Below are 14,257 nucleotides of genomic sequence, written 5' to 3'. Positions count from 1 at the left end.
TCCTAATTCGTCTATAGAAAAATAAACAAACATCAAATTTTAGGACGTTTCCCCTGAAACAGCATTCATCAATCCAATTCTGTCTTCGGAAAGCCAAACTAGTTCTGCGTTTGCTACTAACAGAAAGACGAAAACCTTTGCCGGCATTTCACTATCTATTGCGAAGTTTAATGAACCGTAAACTCCCTAAATAGATACGATACCCAACAAAAAAAATCGTCCTGAACTGCCTTCTGTCTGTCTTTTTCTTCAATGACGGTATAGCCTAAATCGCACCGTCACTTCCAAAATGCACCTCCTGCAGGCGACATGATCCTTCAACTGGGCCCCCCAATTAGCAGGTTTCAACAATTTGTTACTGGTGATCGCCGAATGCTTCCTTCCATCTCCTGTGGTTTTCCTACCGGTCGACTTCCTTCAACCTTGTTCTAGAATTTCCTTTCACATACTCACCAGTTGTTCATTTGTTGAACGTGATCGGACTACTGCAATTTTTAAGGTTTTGTTTGCAAAAAAAAACCTTATTAAAACCGGTTCAATGTCTGTCTTTTTTTTCCCGATGGAAAAAGCTTCAAAAACTACCGCAGGCTCCTACCACACGGTTATGTGGGACTCTTACTCACTAAAACCACCTCTTTCTTCTTCCACTCTCCCCGCGGGACTCCCATTTAATATTACGCCGCGGGGCTGGATCACAATTTATTCTGCGCTCATGTTAATATTCGTGTTCTTCTCGCGTTCATTCTTTCGGATGACTTCTTCCTGCCTAAGCTTCTTTCTGATGGCTGCAATCACTTTTTCGACTTCGGTCAATATCCCCATGGCTTTCACCATAAGTTCCATGATATTTTCGGGTGTAAAGTGCTCCCCGGTTGTAGCTTCGAATCTGGGGCAGTGAAAAAAAACGTGTTCTGGGCAATATGGTGAATCATCATGCCCAAATCGATGCAGATATGCTCGATAGCCTCCGTGTCCGCACAAGAATTGAAACCTACTTCGCCGTGAGGTCGCTCGATCCATTTCGGGGTATCCCATATGATTTTGTGAGTCCAACGGCCTTTTTCTGACTCGTCCCACTTCTCTTGCCATTCCACGACAGTTTCAGTTCGTGCGAACTGTCGCCGATGGGCAGGGGATTCTCCGGTGAGATACGTTCGATCATAAAGTCATTGTATTCCTTTCGCCAGAACTTCAATCAGGACCATTCCTGCTATCACGCAAGCTGCTTCATTGGAAATTGTTCTGTAAGCGCAACATGTTCGGAGTACACTTATGCGATACGCAGCTCCAATCTTTCTCTTATTTACTATATTTTCCAGTGCATCTGCCTATACTGGGGCTGCATACAGTAGGATCGAACTGACCACCTTCGAAATAAGGAGTCGACGGCTCGGCCTTGGGCGACCTAAATTTGGTAGCATTCTCGCAACCAGCGCTCCGATGTTATATGCCTTGGTTGCTGCCCTCTCAACATGCAATCTGAAATTTAACCTCTGGTCAATCATTACACCTAAGTACTTAACCGCAGACTTGGAATGAATTGCACTTTTACAGCTTAGTAATAATTACTACTTCCGTCTTATGCTCTGCGAGCTATAGACCAGCATTCTCTAACCAGGATTTAATCTCTTAGACTGCTTCATTTGCATAAAGCTCGACTTCTTCGAGAAGGCGTGCAACAACCGTCACACCAATGAACCAATGAAGGCCACACCAGTAGGAAGGTCTAACGTCAGTACTCCATTATACATACTAATCCACAAGAGTGGCCCTAGGGTAGACCCTTGTGGAACTTCGCATGTCGTTTGGTATGATTTCATTCCTTCATCTGATTCGCAGCACAGAATCCTATAGGTTAGGAAGTCGGCAACGATACGCACCTGGTACTTCGCCACGCCTAAGTTGATTAGAGACTCAAGTATCTTGCTCCCTCTAGCCGACTTGAAGGCATTCTTCACATCTAGTGCAACCACTGCACAACATTTGCCCTCGTCAAGTGCGGTCTTAGCTGTGTTAGCTACTAGGACAAGTGCATCCGTTGTAGACCTCCCCTTTCGAAAACCGAACTGATTTTCGGAGAGACCACCATCCTTTTCGGCAATCGGAAGCAATCTGTTATAGATTACTCGTTCGAATAGTTTGCCAGTATTATTTAGGAGGCATATTGGCCTGTAGAACGAAGCTTAACGCAAAAGTTTGTTTGACTTGAGGACTAGAGTTAATTTCTGCTTCTTCCATTGTGTAGGAAATGCTCCTTCTTTAAGGCATGTGGTGAACGCCTCGGCAAACGTATTTGGAGCTATTTTGACTGCTGCCTTGATTGGGGATGCTATCCAAGCCAGGTGCTTTATTTCCAACAATTTTATCTGCAGCTTCGAGGACCTCCTTTTCGCTTACCATGGGAACTTCGGCGGTGTCTATCTCGACAGTGGGAAAGTTAGCGGTACTCACATTCTGGGGAAAAAGATCCGTTACTATTTCATCAAGTAGAGTAGGGCAGGAAATCGGTGGGGAGCGTTTGCCTTTTACTTTTGATATTATGGTTTTATAGGCGCCACCCCAGGGGTTCGTGTCAGCTTCACTACACAGTCGCTTAAAGTGTTACTTTTTATGATGGCCACATGTAATTCCTTCCGAGCGTTTTTATATTCTTCATGTAATTGCTCGTATCCAGATCTCTGTTTCTTCTGTTTCGCTCACTGGGCCTTCTAGCCTTGAGGCAGGCCTTGCGGCATTCTCCAATTTCAGAATTCCACCAAAAGTTCGGAACCCGCTTCTGGGATACTACATACCTGTCTGTCCGTCTGTCTGTCTGTCACAAGCACTTTTCTCAGAAACGGCTATACCGATTGACACGAAATTTGGTGAGAAGGTGGGAACTGTAGACCCCCAGACATGCGTCAGTGACATCCTTCTACGTTGAGATTTAGGGAGGGTAGGGGGGGATGTAAAAATTTTTTCCACCGAATATAGCCATGTGGGATATCAAACGAAAGGTCTCGTACAGTACTTTCCGAAGCCGGTATTAGTTTTGAGATTTGCGGGGAGTGGGAGGGGTGGAAAGTGATGATTTCTTTAACGGACCCACTCTCGGAAACTACTCAGCCGAAAAATCTGAAAAAATTCATGAAGCTGCCTCTGTATGGTGCCCAGGCCTCAAAATACTCGATACGATATCCGTTCGGGTTAAGTTAATAAAGTATATTACCATATTTTTGGGGAAATTGAGTAAAACCCCCATTAAATTTATCCTAGAGTTATAAAAGTTGGTAGTAGTATCAAATATAATATGAAGCATAAAGTTACAGTAGCTCAAAGTTGACTTTACCGTGTAAATTTACTGCAACTAAATATCAATATCGCACTAAAGTGGGTAGTCAGACGTGCTAAAGGTATATACATAACGGGCTACGTCCAAAAGGGAAAGTTCTACATTCAAATATACTCACAGAAGAAGCAAACAAAACCTTTCATACCCAGCTTCCGGTTTCGCGACTTGTTTTTATTATCTATCTGTAGGGCTGAATAGTAAGATTTGTTGACCATCATTATTCGCAAAATAGATCCCTGCGCACACTCCTCAAATTTAATTCCGCCACTACCAAGTTTACATTTCGTCTATTCTTAGGCAAACTTCTGGTGCCACCTCAATTAATTCGCGGAATATCTTTTTGGTCAGTGGAAATAAACGTTCGACAACGAATCCCACCATGAACGAAGATTTGTGGGACAATGTTTCCTTATTTTCTTTAATTCACGGATACTGTATTCAACGGCCATATTAAAAAGTACGAGGACAAGGCCATCTCCTTATTCCGCGGCTCATTTAGAACCAATGTTCACTACGGTGAGCGGTCACTTAATCCGTATGGATGAGGATGATTCACCCCGGAAAGTCTATAAAGGCAATATCTATGATAGAAAAAGAAGACGAGGCAGACCTTGCCTGAGATGGAGCGATGGCGTAAGTCAGGACGCCAGACAGCTTTTAGGGATATCGAATTGGTGGACCTCGGCGCAATACCGGGGTGTCTGGAGCTCCTTATTAAGGTAGGCCTGGACCGGATACCGGTTGTTGCGCCAGTGATGAGGATGATAAAGCATGACTTCCGCGTGTTTCATCGAAATCGTACTATTACTGATAAAGTTAGCGTAACTTCAAATTGCCATTTTCGTGTAAATTTACTACAACCCAAAGTACACACTAAAGTGAGTAGTTTCACATGCCAAATATATATATACACTATGAGCTACATACAAATGGGATAATTCTGCTTACATAAAAAACAAACAAAACCTTTCATACTTGAGGCGACGAGCTTCCGGTTTCCGACTTGTTTTAATGTTAAAAATAAAAAGAAACTCTTTTGCGAGTAGAACAGTACAGTTTATGTGATGATCCATAATATTTTATGTCGCCCGTTCGGACGACTGGCTAGCTTTTGTAAAATCCGTTGCAGTCTTATCATTATGGTATAGAATTGGACGAGGCCCCCCACGTTCGACCCTGAGGCAGTTATGTCGGTCTAGAGTTATTCACTTTTGTAGACACCTTGACACATCTATTGTCAGTGTCCACCAGGTCCGCCTTTTTCAACCTCAAGCTTGAGGAGCTAATTGAGTAAAGGTAATGCAGAAAAATCCAGGATCACAAAGATGGAAAAGGTCTACGAATTTCGTAATGCTAAAGGTTATTGAGGCTGGCTAGATAGAACCCAAATACTAAATTAAACCCATTTATTATAGGAGAACTACTGAAACTATCGATTTCTTTTCGTTTGTCTAACATGTAATTCATCATAATTATAAGGAAACAAAATGTATAACGAACGAAAGAAAGGACTATCAGACGAGTTTCTCCTCGTCGCAAGGTACACAAAAAAAAACCTTCCAATCTGAAAGGCGAATCCTTAGAATCCAATCTTCTTTATTAAAGATCAGATCTACTAACCATTCAGCCTAGAACCACTGTTGCTGTGTCCTAGTCCTAACTTCACCAGACTTAAAACCCATGATTTCTTGTTAGTGGTGTCTTTCTCGAAAAACTCATTAAACCTTTCCCACATACCAAACAATTTTAACAGAGTAATGGCCGAATGTACCTCACAACTCTGGACTCCGTTCTGAACTTCAAATTCCTCTGAGATTTCACCTCGATGTAGCATATGACATTTTGTTGCATCATATGTCGCTCTTATAATAACTATTAGTTTCTCCGGGATGCCCCTCCTCCTTAGAATCTTCCAAATACACTCGCTGTTCACGCTATTGAAAACCTTCTCGAAATCGATGAAGAGCTGGTAGAACGCTGATCTAAAATCGGCATAATGCTCCACATGATCTGAAGGATATAAATGTGGTCAGCGGAAACCAGCCTAATCTCAATTAAACTTTCAAGATATCGGTGTGTTTCAACATGATTTTTGCTTATGTTCACAACAGCAAGAAGAACACAAATACCCCTCTAATTATTGGAGTCATGGCAGGAGCTCAGTGGTTAGAGCATAAGGCTGTCATACGGAAGGTCGCGGTTCAAATCTCAATGATAGTAACAAGATTTGACGTTGGATAGCAGTCGACTCAGCTGTAAATGAGTACCTGAGTCAAATCAGAGTAGTAATCTCGGGCGAGTGCAATGCTGACCACATTGCCTCCTATAGGATGCTGTAATTCTATAGTGCACCGTTACGGTCTTGCAAGAAGTGTTTTAACACACTTCAAAACCCTGATCCAATTGGATTGTTGCCCCAAGGATTATTATTATTGATTGGTTGACACGCTGGACGGTGATCTGAAAGCCTCACGACTGCGTCAGGATCAGGCTTTTGACAGAACAACAGCCCGTATCCGCTTGTAACGGTGGCTTGCTACATACTCCTTCCATTTCTTCAGCCACTTATTATTGGAGATGGGAGGCATATCTTTAAGGTCCTGGACGATTACAACCACCTTTTCCTTAATGCGGTATATGGAAGCGAAATTATTATTCTGGCAGCTTCTGCCTCACTCACCAACGCAATGGTTGAATTTGTGGGTCTTTCTGCAAATATGCAACATCTGCACTTGGTGTGCACGAAACGCGAAATCAATATTTGTTTTGATGCGTTGAACTACTCCACTTCAGCACTTGTTATATTTATTTTATTTTACTACATTAGATTAAATATGACGAAATCTATGAGCGACACCATGACCATCCGGTTGTGGATAAAATCCGGCTCAATAGGTTACGGCGGGCGGGTCACTTAATCCGTGTGTAGAGGTTTCAGCGACTGAACTCAGAAGCCCATCATAGGGCGAACCGAACGCGATGTTGATTTGCAGCGCAAACAGGCTTCAGCCTGGATAAGGATACAGCTTTTTTATGTCCTCCGATCACGAACTGGAAGAAATGTTCTCCCCGCTCGAGAACACGGCATGGGCCTTCGTATGGAGGCCGCAGTGGCTTCCAGACAGCATCCGTCCTGACCAGGACGTGCGTGCACGTGTCCAGCTCCTTGGGCGCGTAGGCAGATGGGGACGAGTGTCGTGCGGGAGGTGTGGCTTTAATATGGCGAAGGTTGTCTTTCAGCAGGCGCAGCAATTCAGAATCTATGAGACCCGATCTCTTGTCGAAGACCGGATAACTTGGAAGTTTTGGGTTCTCCGCGGGGCTGGCAGCAAATCCCTCTCGGCGGGTTGTTCGTAGGCCGAGTAGGACGAGAGGCAAGACCTAAGTCCAGGACGTATCATCGCGAGCCATAATGGCGCTTTCAGCGTCCGGTGCCAACGCTCTAGCATCCCATTGGATTGCGGGTGGTAAGTCGTAGTTAGCTGGCGTTTGAATCCCAGGAGTTTGCTTAACTCCGAGAAAAGGGTGGACTCAAATTGCATTCCCTGGTCAGTGATGGTCACTGCAGGGACGCCAAAGCGAGGGATCCACTCTTGACAGAGGGCTTCGGCGCAAGATTGCGCCGTAATGTCCTTCAGAGGTATTGCCTCAGGCAACCGCCTAAACCTGTCGATGATTGTAAGGCAATACTTGTAACCGCACGAGTCTCATCACTCCGGTAAGAAGGTATCGGGGGTCATTGAATAGTAATAAATAATTGACTACATGAGTGGATAAATTTAAAGACTCTCACCACTCTCAATAAGAAGATTATGCATATTCCTTATTCTATATTTTTCCATTATTATAGAAAAAAAATGTTACTGGATAAAATCTCAACCAAACACTATTTTACGAAAATTGTTTTTTTTTTGTTGATTTACATCCTTATGCTACCAAAACACACTGAGCACAACTGAAATATTTATCTTATGTTTCATTTATGCAGTTTATTAGTGCTATAATAAGAAAGATAGAGATAATCACTTTCTTCAGTCGTTTTATTTACTGCTTTGATTGTGAACAAACTCATAGTCACGATTTTGAATAGAAAAATGCAACCTGTCCTAATAAACACCCCACAGAAAGAGAAATATGTTGTTCTAGTTGCGTAAACTAACAAAAACTAGTAGGACGACTACAAAATATTGTAAAAAGTATGCAAAACCTCAACAGGGAAGAAAAAACTGAACCTAAACCTGTAAAGGAGCATCGAAAACCGAAACCAATACCACCCAGCAATCAAGAAAAGATACTAACGGAAGAAACAGCGTGGGAGAAATTAGCCGATCAAATGGTTAAGGTTCCAATTCGAAAAGTCCGTGCATATAAAGAAGCAGCCAAATCCACGGTAAAAAGGTCATCAAGTGTAGATAATATTTTCAAACACCTCGATTTCTAGAGAAGAGGACGGATAAAGACATAGATATCTACATGACTTGCCATTATGTAAGTATGCAGATACGATTCACGAATCAAACACATACACACATACATAGGTCATCAATTTTCTTGACTGAGTTTTCTTATGAGATGTATAAATTGCCAGATATAGACGTGTCGAAGTCTTATGATAGCTACGTGGATTTAAGATTTGATTGATATCCAAATAGGTTAAAATGTAAATGTACTAAATCTGTGAAAAAAATCTAAGTCATTTTACACCGCTAGCCATTAGGTACTTATAGGAAATTTTGTTACATTCTACTAACCAATAAATCATTTTATAAAGAAAGCAAAAAGTTGTTTATTTTCCGCCCCAGTTTTCCATAAAAAATCAAACAAAATTTTTGAAAAAATTGATGTTAGTGCTCGGAATTTTCTAAACTAACTTATGTGAGTTGTGTAATTTGGAGTAAGGATTTTCTGCACAATTGCTCTTGTATTCTAGACTTACCAAACATTGCTTTTCAATTGAATGCTATAGTGATGTTTCGGGTGGAAGTAAGTTTTCAAGTTCCAATGAGCAAAATATTTGTAAAGCAGTTTGGAAGGCATCCATCCGAACATGAAATGCAACATACCTGAATGAACTCGAATTCAAAACAACCACAATTTATAAGGGATTCAGATAGGACAAACTTCCTAGTTCTCTGATGGTAAAGTAAAATGATGTTGTATAGCTTTGTATATATAAATATATATGAATGAGAGTTGCTTAATTTCCCAGGAAATGTCTGAAAGGTAAGTCAATACGATTATTAATTTCATTTGAACAGACGCTGGAGTAGCCTTCTTTGCAAGTCTCTGTCTCTAGGGATATACACATGCAGAAATAAGACTACTTTCAAAAAGTGAATGTTTAGGAATAGCGCCTAAAAGGAGCGTATGATAATGATTGGAACTGAACGGTGGAAGAATTTCCTAATTCACTGTGAATCACCAAAAAGGTTAAACGCAGAAAGAATAGTGGAGGAGGCATAGCATACAGATGACAAAAGAAAATTACCACTTTGTTGATCAGAGAAGGTGGATGAATTCTTACCCGTCATATATTAAAATATAAATGCTTAAAGGACAGTAGCAGTGACGTCGATGAAAACAGCCAGCCAGCCTTAACCGATATCACGTTAAAATATAACATCTGCAACTCCAACGAAGAGAATAAAAATAAACAATCGACCGTGTGCGTGAAGCGAATCTGTCGCTAACTTAGATACCGTGATCGAACGTCAGAAAACACCTATCAATTCCATTCTCTTTTGTTACTATCTATAGATTGAAGGCGGCTTACGATTTTGCACCAGCACAAAGCCAACTCATCAGATGCTGCCTCACCTCTGTCCTAGGAGCAGCATGACTGAAGCGGTTTTTGTCTAGGGATTGAAGAGTCCTAAGTTCACATCAACTTGATGTTGGACAGGACTAAATGGAGAACCGTCTTCCTCCTCTTATAGTTTTTGATTAAGCCGATTAGCTCGAAAAGACGAGTTCGTGAGCCAAAAAATGGGAGTAAGTTGCTCTCCATTTGGTCGGACACCCCAATCCCTAAACAAAAAAAAACTTTTAATGTTAGGTACGTAGATTTGGTCCCGATTAAAGAAGAAGCTTGATTGTGTTAAGCTGCAGGACTAACAAATAAAAAATTGAAATAAATAATAATTGAAGTTGAAACACTTTAGAACTTTGACCCACAAAGCGAAATGTTTAGTTGACTAATTCCTGGACATAGAAAACCGTATTTCGGTACCCACTTGCTGCTTTCTGCCTCTACATGCCTCTCTTTCCAAATCCAGAGTCATTTGGGCAAGGTTCATGAACCGGTGAGAGTGCAAACAGAAGTCATCAGCGTCGTCGAGGTGTTTGAGGAAATATGCATCGTCCATTGAATTCCTCCACGTCCACCGAACAGAACAGCGTGAAGTACGTCACCGATAACTACAAAAAATAATATCGATGACCCTGGCAAACTCTGTTTTGGACCTCAAAATAATCAGACCTAAGTGCAGCACGTGAAATTTTGAGCCATCATATGTCGCTCTAATAATAGCTATTAGTTTCTTCGAAATGCCCCTCCAATGTAGGGCGCTCCAGATATACTCCCTGTTTACACTATCAAATGCTTCATCGAAATTCTTCATCGATTACATGTGCGACGAAGATCCAAATTCCGAGTTGTGATCTGTAGGAGTTTGATGTGGTCAATGCAAGAGGATCCCGAGCGGAAACCAGCCTGCTCTCTGTCGATCAAGCTTTCGAAATGTTCTTTGATGCGTGCCAGTATTATTTTAGCTATTATTTTTGCGACAGCAGGGAGCACGCCGATACCCTTCCAATTGTCACACTCACGCTGGGGCCCCTTCTTTGGAATTTTAACGATAATCCCCTTCTTCCACTCTCTGGCAAAGGCCTCGGATTCTCAAGATTTTTGTACTTGTGGAAGCAACAAATCAGTAATAACTGCAGATGCAGCGGCAAACCCAACGGCTTTACTCCGTTTGAGTGCATTGACGGGCGAAATGATTTCTCTTCTGCTTGGAGGAACATTCCGAACCAGCATGTTACGGTGACTAGCCATTTCATCACCAACAGGAGAAGCTTCACCAAATGTAATACGGTGTTCTTTCCACCGCTTCAGTGGTTCAACATCGTGGATGAGAAGTCGACCGTTGATGTCGTTCACAGGATCATCGAAAGATTTGCGACCACATGTAAGCTCTTTCGTAATGCGGTACATAGTGCTAAAATCATTGCGATTTGCAGCACCTTCCGCTTTCCTGACCAACGCAATAGCTAATTCTCGTACCACTCGGAATTTCGCTCGGTATCGGAGTTCGAGCGCGTCATGTCCGCCATCATTCGCAGCGTTCAACAATCCGACACACAAGCGAACATAAGCGACCATCAGATGGTGATCCCTTTCGAGGCCGGTGTCAGCGCCTCTCTCGTGACGCACATCCAGAAGACAACTCCTAAATCTATTGCTAATTGCAAAGTGGTCGTTCCAATTGCTCGTAGGGCAACCCAACTGACCTTATGGCAGTCTCTGTGCTTGAAAAATGCGCCACCAATGATGAAGCGGTAGAATTTGCAGAACCTCCCACCATTACCGTTACGGTTGTCAAGACCGTGCTTCCCCATCACATACCCAAGCAGGGTTTTGTCAGATCACATCTTGACATTCATATCACATATCACGGTCACAATGTCACCTTTCGGAAGACTCATTTAATTGCTTGTAGAAATCGTCCTTTTCCACTACATAGGAAGTCTCCGTTGGTGCGCAGCATCGTACAATTGCGATGCCCCCTAACCTGGACCTAAATCTTGCACTTAAAAGTCTATCAGAAACCGGCTTCCAGGTCAAGATAACGCGTCTTGCAGCAGAAGTCAGAAGCAGCCCGACACTGGATGGATGGTCTTCTATCACTTAGCACATTGCCATTAATGTTGCAAGAGGGACAGAAGTACTCTCCAGAATCCCACCATCTTACCTCGCTTAGCCCCAGAATGTTCAGTTTATATCGCTGAAATTCCCACTCAAGTTGTAGAAAGTGAGCATTCTGAGGGCCCTCGCTACCGCTGTCGAGGAGTGTGCGCACATTCCAAAAGCCAATCAAAGCCCCTTTTCGATAGCCAAAGGTCGTTGCTGTGAGGTGAGTCTCTATCCGAGACGTTGTTGACGTTTCGGTAGCAATAAAGTTTTAAAATTCCCAGGTTGCCGGCCCACAAATTTCTATCACTTGTAGCCGCCACTTACAACAAGCAGGGAAGGCTTTGAATGTATTTTTAAGCCCCAACTCACGGGGCAACCTGCTTTATGCAGATGATATTTTCCTGGCGTCTAATAGCAAAAATAATCTCGAGCAACTTGTCCAGAAATGGAATAATCGCTTCATGCAACACAATCGCAGAATGAATCTGAATAAAACTCAATTTTTGTCGAACGAAATCCATGTAACAGACACTATCACTGTCAGTGGCAGTAACCTGTCCAGAACTGAGCAATTTAAATATATCGGATCAATGCTAGCAGCCAATGGAGAACTGCGTTATGAAATTATTTCACGCATTGATGCAAATTGGATGAAGTGGCGTTCAGCATTTGGTGTTCATTGCGATGTGTGTGCATCTGATTCGCAATTGTAGTTAAAAATTCCATTGCCTGCTATTTTTTAGAAAGCAAGTTAAATAAATCATTTGATGGAAAGTACTGTGATGATAATGATCAACCACATACGCTCCACACTCCTAGTTTAATATTATTAGCAAATTTGAAGGACTTAACCTATAACAGATAAAAAAAGGCTGGGGAGAATTAGATTCTTGAGGAATGGAATTTTAATATTTCACTCGAATATCAATTATCCTCGTTAATGTCAGCATCTTATTTGCATGGCTTACGATGCAGTTAATTCGTACAAAATTGATAAGTTTAAAGTGCTATAACTTCTCTCTCATACCTCTTTGAATATTCCAGAAACGTGCGGGAATACTTTTTTTAAGTCACTTTTATGCGAAACTTCTTACTGACATTTAACTTATCTTTTACTAAACATTTTGTATCCTTGATAATTGAAATTGAGATTTTTCAAAGTGATTTTTGTCACACTGCCACCTAAACTTGTTCGTCATGAACAAGAATCGTTTCTATCCGTTTGATGATACTCGTCTCCCCAAGGGCTCTGATTTCATTTTCATTTTCACCCACTTTGTTTAATCTGACTAATGCAATCACAAGCTTCCTTAATTTCCCGACATGTTCTTCCAATTTTAGTAATTTCTCCTCATTCTTTTCCTCATTACTGTTGTTCGAGAGAATAAACAGAGGTAGTTCTCAACTCGAATCTCGCTTTTCTCCTATCCTTTGGAGGATAATTTTTTTTTAGCAACTCCCCGTCAAAAGTAGTTCCAATATCATATTTCAGCATATCATCCTGCCTCAGCATCTTCAGTCTTCATACAGATAAGCATTTTTCACAGGATCTTACTCACTATGCAACCGACTGTTAGCATCCAGCCCATTGAAATTGCTTTTGTACCTTTCCGTAATATTGGTGATGCTCAAGTGTACACCATTTGCTCCTTTGCAGTATTCCAAAACGATATCCTCTATCTTTGTTGTTGACACTATAATCAACTTTCTTGTTACTTCGCCATTTCTTCCTTTCAAAACTCTGTATAAGCATTCATTCTACAGTTTCAAATTATGTTATTCTTGCCAGTAACCTTTCGATCTTTGAGTTCCTTTTGTCATAACACTTCACGTTGGTTATCGCTGCCGAAAACTCAACCCTTCTTTTACTGTAATCCGCAAACGATGAACACCATATCGCCTTTAATCACTCACGTATCCTTTTTGCTTTTCCCTTTTGACAATTTTGCTCTTCCAAACATCTGCATTTCTCGGCGACTTTTTCGTTGGAAACATATCCATACCATTTCCACTTGTCTCTCTATTATGATAAAGTTTACTATTGGGAAAGGGCCTCCCAATTTTATAGTTTGAATACTAAGATCGTTTTACGGAAACCAGACTGTCAATATCAAAAGCTTCCAGGTCATCAACTACCCAGAGCAGTCATTGCCCAATACAATACAATCCCCATAACGCCTAAAAGATATATGAAACAATAACAGTAGTCTGAAGATTTACTTAAGTTAGATACCAGATTAATCTCCTGGAACTCCTATAATCTCCTGCGTAATGCAAGTTCCGCGCAACTTTGGGGTGGGTTGAACATAACCCTCTGGTGACCACAAAATAAATTGCGCTATCTTGGCTTGTCGCTAGGTGCGGGTAAGCAGGTTGCAGGTTGTCCTTGATCCCGTCAAGGTACGACTTGGAGGAGTCCAGCAACTATACATATCTACTAGGTCAGGTAGGATTTAGCGCAGTAGAATTACTGCAACTATACTTTATTTATATCTTTCCCTGATCTCAGCATTTTATTTTTGTTTTACTGAGGTTAGTACGAAGTAGAATACTTTGCCTCAACCCCTCATCTTTTATCAGAAAAATGTGGCAAAACTGCGGAACGCAGCGCATACTGTACGGAGGTTGATGCGGGCTACTCATACATGCAAAAGCAGATAGATAGCTTAAAATGGAACAAAGATTCATTTTAGAAACTACTCAACCCAGAAATCAAAGAAGAAGGACATGTAATGGACGATGTCAAAATACTAAGAGAGGTCAAGCAGGGTAAGCTTGGCCCGTATGAAAGTTTCTTCACAGAAAGAGAAACGCAGGAAACCCGTCTAAATACTGACCTAGGCAACGCACCCAGTCTGTGCAACAAATTATTAGCACTGATGAAGGAAACAAGTGGTTCTCGAAATATCGGTATTTGCAAGACGAATAAATAACACTAGCGAATAGAAAAAAGCAAGATTTAATTATTTCAAATTCTAGAGAGCAATGAAACAAACACCATTTTTTCAACT

This window comes from Hermetia illucens, chromosome 2 (assembly GCF_905115235.1).
Source record: "Hermetia illucens chromosome 2, iHerIll2.2.curated.20191125, whole genome shotgun sequence".
NCBI lineage: Eukaryota > Metazoa > Arthropoda > Insecta > Diptera > Stratiomyidae > Hermetia > Hermetia illucens.
The sequence above is the reverse complement of the archived record's forward strand: the minus strand, read 5'-3'. Positions refer to the sequence as shown.